Source organism: Atractosteus spatula, chromosome 10 (assembly GCF_055471065.1).
Source record: "Atractosteus spatula isolate fAtrSpa1 chromosome 10, fAtrSpa1.hap1, whole genome shotgun sequence".
NCBI classification, from domain to species: Eukaryota; Metazoa; Chordata; class Actinopteri; order Semionotiformes; family Lepisosteidae; genus Atractosteus; species Atractosteus spatula.
This window is the reverse complement of record NC_142715.1, coordinates 24,820,883-24,825,882: the sequence shown is the minus strand read 5'-3', so window position 1 is coordinate 24,825,882 and position 5,000 is coordinate 24,820,883. Positions and strand designations below refer to the sequence as shown.

General features: G+C 52.8%; 1 protein-coding gene, 6 non-coding genes and 2 pseudogenes across 7 annotated transcripts in view; 1 reads left to right on the top strand and 8 right to left on the bottom strand.

The window, feature by feature from the left end:
• Nucleotides 1-5,000, top strand: part of LOC148826073 (uncharacterized) — a 588,722-nt gene that overhangs the window by 120,874 nt on the left and 462,848 nt on the right. The window lies entirely within an intron of this gene.
• On the bottom strand, nucleotides 209-327 carry LOC148826461 (5S ribosomal RNA). Its single transcript, XR_016091886.1, has one exon. It is a non-coding gene; the product is annotated as a 5S ribosomal RNA (ribosomal RNA).
• LOC148826460 (5S ribosomal RNA) lies at nucleotides 784-902 on the bottom strand. Its single transcript, XR_016091885.1, has one exon. It is a non-coding gene; the product is annotated as a 5S ribosomal RNA (ribosomal RNA).
• On the bottom strand, nucleotides 1,357-1,475 carry LOC148826459 (5S ribosomal RNA). The gene has a single exon (XR_016092965.1). It is a non-coding gene; the product is annotated as a 5S ribosomal RNA (ribosomal RNA).
• LOC148826458 (5S ribosomal RNA) lies at nucleotides 2,013-2,131 on the bottom strand (annotated as a pseudogene).
• LOC148826457 (5S ribosomal RNA) lies at nucleotides 2,669-2,787 on the bottom strand (annotated as a pseudogene).
• On the bottom strand, nucleotides 3,325-3,443 carry LOC148826456 (5S ribosomal RNA). The gene has a single exon (XR_016091884.1). It is a non-coding gene; the product is annotated as a 5S ribosomal RNA (ribosomal RNA).
• On the bottom strand, nucleotides 3,981-4,099 carry LOC148826455 (5S ribosomal RNA). The gene has a single exon (XR_016091881.1). It is a non-coding gene; the product is annotated as a 5S ribosomal RNA (ribosomal RNA).
• On the bottom strand, nucleotides 4,556-4,674 carry LOC148826454 (5S ribosomal RNA). Its single transcript, XR_016091880.1, has one exon. It is a non-coding gene; the product is annotated as a 5S ribosomal RNA (ribosomal RNA).

The following is a 5,000-nucleotide window of genomic DNA, read 5'->3' as shown; positions in this document are numbered from 1 at the left end:
GTGTCTCTTTTCAGCTGGCGATAAACCTTTCCTCGATCCTTTGCGGACTTGTAAAACTGTTCATGATCAGAATAAAAAACGCTCACGCTAATACACAAGCACCCGTGTCTCGCCAAAGCTGACAAATAAACAGACGGACAAGCCGCACTGCACGTGTGAACAGGGGAATGAGCGAGCGAGCGGGGATAGGGCGCCTCCTGCGCTTAAAAGCTTACAGCACCTGGTATTCCCAGGCGGTCTCCCATCCAAGTACTAACCAGGCCCATCCCTGTTTAGCTTCCGAGATCAGACGAGATCAGGCGTGCTCAAGGGGGTGTGGCCGTAAGCGAGAGCAAGGCTCGCTGGCACCCTTCTTATAGAGAGGACAGCTCCGTCACCTCTTTTACGACGCTGCTTTTTTCTTGCTTCCTTCCAATGAGGACGGAGCTGCGGGAGAAAGGGCGCTATAGAGGATCGCTGTGGAGAGCTGCTGCTGTGCTTTGACATCTGAGCTCTGTGGAAAACGATCTCAATACAATTCTGAAAAACGCGACTCCCCGAACGCCAGCCGAACAAGTCTCCACAGCCGAAGCGCTGTGTCTCTTTTCAGCTGGCGATAAACCTTTCCTCGATCCTTTGCGGACTTGTAAAACTGTTCATGATCAGAATAAAAAACGCTCACGCTAATACACAAGCACCCGTGTCTCGCCAAAGCTGACAAATAAACAGACGGACAAGCCGCACTGCACGTGTGAACAGGGGAATGAGCGAGCGAGAGGGGATAGGGCGCCTCCTGCGCTTAAAAGCTTACAGCACCTGGTATTCCCAGGCGGTCTCCCATCCAAGTACTAACCAGGCCCATCCCTGTTTAGCTTCCGAGATCAGACGAGATCAGGCGTGCTCAAGGGGGTGTGGCCGTAAGCGAGAGCAAGGCTCGCTGGCACCCTTCTTATAGAGAGGACAGCTCCGTCACCTCTTACGACGCTGCTTTTTTCTTGCTTCCTTCCAATGAGAACGGAGCTGCGGGAGAAAGGGCGCTATAGAGGATCGCTGTGGAGAGCTGCTGCTGTGCTTTGACATCTGAGCTCTGTGGAAAACGATCTCAATACAATTCTGAAAAACGCGACTCCCCGAACGCCAGCCGAACAAGACTCCACAGCCGAAGCGCTGTGTCTCTTTTCAGCTGCCGATAAACCTTTCCTCGATCCTTTGCGGACTTGTAAAACTGTTCATGATCAGAATAAAAAACGCTCACGCTAATACACAAGCACCCGTGTCTCGCCAAAGCTGACAAATAAACAGACGGACAAGCCGCACTGCACGTGTGAACAGGGGAATGAGCGAGCGAGCGGGGATAGGGCGCCTCCTGCGCTTAAAAGCTTACAGCACCTGGTATTCCCAGGCGGTCTCCCATCCAAGTACTAACCAGGCCCATCCCTGTTTAGCTTCCGAGATCAGACGAGATCAGGCATGCTCAAGGGGGTGTGGCCGTAAGCGAGAGCAAGGCTCGCTGGCACCCTTCTTATAGAGAGGACAGCTCCGTCACCTCTTTTACGACGCTGCTTTTTTTCCCTTGCGTTTTTCTCTTCTTCCCACGTTCTCTCTCTTCACTGCCTTCGTCCCCGCTCTATTTCACTTCAGCCTTTCACTCTTGCTTCCTTCCAATGAGGACGGAGCTGCGGGAGAAAGGGCGCTATAGAGGATCGCTGTGGAGAGCTGCTGCTGTGCTTTGACATCTGAGCTCTGTGGAAAACGATCTCAATACAATTCTGAAAAACGCGACTCCCCGAACGCCAGCCGAACAAGTCTCCACAGCCGAAGCGCTGTGTCTCTTTTCAGCTGGCGATAAACCTTTCCTCGATCCTTTGCGGACTTGTAAAACTGGTCATGATCAGAATAAAAAACGCTCACGCTAATACACAAGCACCCGTGTCTCGCCAAAGCTGACAAATAAACAGACGGACAAGCCGCACTGCACGTGTGAACAGGGGAATGAGCGAGCGAGCGGGGATAGGGCGCCTCCTGCGCTTAAAAGCTTACAGCACCTGGTATTCCCAGGCGGTCTCCCATCCAAGTACTAACCAGGCCCATCCCTGTTTAGCTTTCGAGATCAGACGAGATCAGGCATGCTCAAGGGGGTGTGGCCGTAAGCGAGAGCAAGGCTCGCTGGCACCCTTCTTATAGAGAGGACAGCTCCGTCACCTCTTTTACGACGCTGCTTTTTTTCCCTTGCGTTTTTCTCTTCTTCCCACGTTCTCTCTCTTCACTGCCTTCGTCCCCGCTCTATTTCACTTCAGCCTTTCACTCTTGCTTCCTTCCAATGAGGACGGAGCTGCGGGAGAAAGGGCGCTATAGAGGATCGCTGTGGAGAGCTGCTGCTGTGCTTTGACATCTGAGCTCTGTGGAAAACGATCTCAATACAATTCTGAAAAACGCGACTCCCCGAACGCCAGCCGAACAAGTCTCCACAGCCGAAGCGCTGTGTCTCTTTTCAGCTGGCGATAAACCTTTCCTCGATCCTTTGCGGACTTGTAAAACTGTTCATGATCAGAATAAAAAACGCTCACGCTAATACACAAGCCCCCGTGTCTCGCCAAAGCTGACAAATAAACAGACGGACAAGCCGCACTGCACGTGTGAACAGGGGAATGAGCGAGCGAGCGGGGATAGGGCGCCTCCTGCGCTTAAAAGCTTACAGCACCTGGTATTCCCAGGCGGTCTCCCATCCAAGTACTAACCAGGCCCATCCCTGTTTAGCTTCCGAGATCAGACGAGATCAGGCGTGCTCAAGGGGGTGTGGCCGGAAGCAAGAGCAAGGCTCGCTGGCACCCTTCTTATAGAGAGGACAGCTCCGTCACCTCTTTTACGACGCTGCTTTTTTTCCCTTGCGTTTTTCTCTTCTTCCCACGTTCTCTCTCTTCACTGCCTTCGTCCCCGCTCTATTTCACTTCAGCCTTTCACTCTTGCTTCCTTCCAATGAGGACGGAGCTGCGGGAGAAAGGGCGCTATAGAGGATCGCTGTGGAGAGCTGCTGCTGTGCTTTGACATCTGAGCTCTGTGGAAAACGATCTCAATACAATTCTGAAAAACGCGACTCCCCGAACGCCAGCCGAACAAGTCTCCACAGCCGAAGCGCTGTGTCTCTTTTCAGCTGGCGATAAACCTTTCCTCGATCCTTTGCGGACTTGTAAAACTGTTCATGATCAGAATAAAAAACGCTCACGCTAATACACAAGCACCCGTGTCTCGCCAAAGCTGACAAATAAACAGACGGACAAGCCGCACTGCACGTGTGAACAGGGGAATGAGCGAGCGAGCGGGGATAGGGCGCCTCCTGCGCTTAAAAGCTTACAGCACCTGGTATTCCCAGGCGGTCTCCCATCCAAGTACTAACCAGGCCCATCCCTGTTTAGCTTCCGAGATCAGACGAGATCAGGCGTGCTCAAGGGGGTGTGGCCGTAAGCGAGAGCAAGGCTCGCTGGCACCCTTCTTATAGAGAGGACAGCTCCGTCACCTCTTTTACGACGCTGCTTTTTTTCCCTTGCGTTTTTCTCTTCTTCCCACGTTCTCTCTCTTCACTGCCTTCGTCCCCGCTCTATTTCACTTCAGCCTTTCACTCTTGCTTCCTTCCAATGAGGACGGAGCTGCGGGAGAAAGGGCGCTATAGAGGATCGCTGTGGAGAGCTGCTGCTGTGCTTTGACATCTGAGCTCTGTGGAAAACGATCTCAATACAATTCTGAAAAACGCGACTCCCCGAACGCCAGCCGAACAAGTCTCCACAGCCGAAGCGCTGTGTCTCTTTTCAGCTGGCGATAAACCTTTCCTCGATCCTTTGCGGACTTGTAAAATTGTTCATGATCAGAATAAAAAACGCTCACGCTAATACACAAGCACCCGTGTCTCGCCAAAGCTGACAAATAAACAGACGGACAAGCCGCACTGCACGTGTGAACAGGGGAATGAGCGAGCGAGCGGGGATAGGGCGCCTCCTGCGCTTAAAAGCTTACAGCACCTGGTATTCCCAGGCGGTCTCCCATCCAAGTACTAACCAGGCCCATCCCTGTTTAGCTTCCGAGATCAGACGAGATCAGGCGTGCTCAAGGGGGTGTGGCCGTAAGCGAGAGCAAGGCTCGCTGGCACCCTTCTTATAGAGAGGACAGCTCCGTCACCTCTTTTACGACGCTGCTTTTTTCTTGCTTCCTTCCAATGAGGACGGAGCTGCGGGAGAAAGGGCGCTATAGAGGATCGCTGTGGAGAGCTGCTGCTGTGCTTTGACATCTGAGCTCTGTGGAAAACGATCTCAATACAATTCTGAAAAACGCGACTCCCCGAACGCCAGCCGAACAAGTCTCCACAGCCGAAGCGCTGTGTCTCTTTTCAGCTGGCGATAAACCTTTCCTCGATCCTTTGCGGACTTGTAAAACTGTTCATGATCAGAATAAAAAACGCTCACGCTAATACACAAGCACCCGTGTCTCGCCAAAGCTGACAAATAAACAGACGGACAAGCCGCACTGCACGTGTGAACAGGGGAATGAGCGAGCGAGCGGGGATAGGGCGCCTCCTGCGCTTAAAAGCTTACAGCACCTGGTATTCCCAGGCGGTCTCCCATCCAAGTACTAACCAGGCCCATCCCTGTTTAGCTTCCGAGATCAGACGAGATCAGGCGTGCTCAAGGGGGTGTGGCCGTAAGCGAGAGCAAGGCTCGCTGGCACCCTTCTTATAGAGAGGACAGCTCCGTCACCTATTTTACGACGCTGCTTTTTTTCCCTTGCGTTTTTCTCTTCTTCCCACGTTCTCTCTCTTCACTGCCTTCGTCCCCGCTCTATTTCACTTCAGCCTTTCACTCTTGCTTCCTTCCAATGAGGACGGAGCTGCGGGAGAAAGGGCGCTATAGAGGATCGCTGTGGAGAGCTGCTGCTGTGCTTTGACATCTGAGCTCTGTGGAAAACGATCTCAATACAATTCTGAAAAACGCGACTCCCCGAACGCCAGCCGAACAAGTCTCCACAGCCGAAGC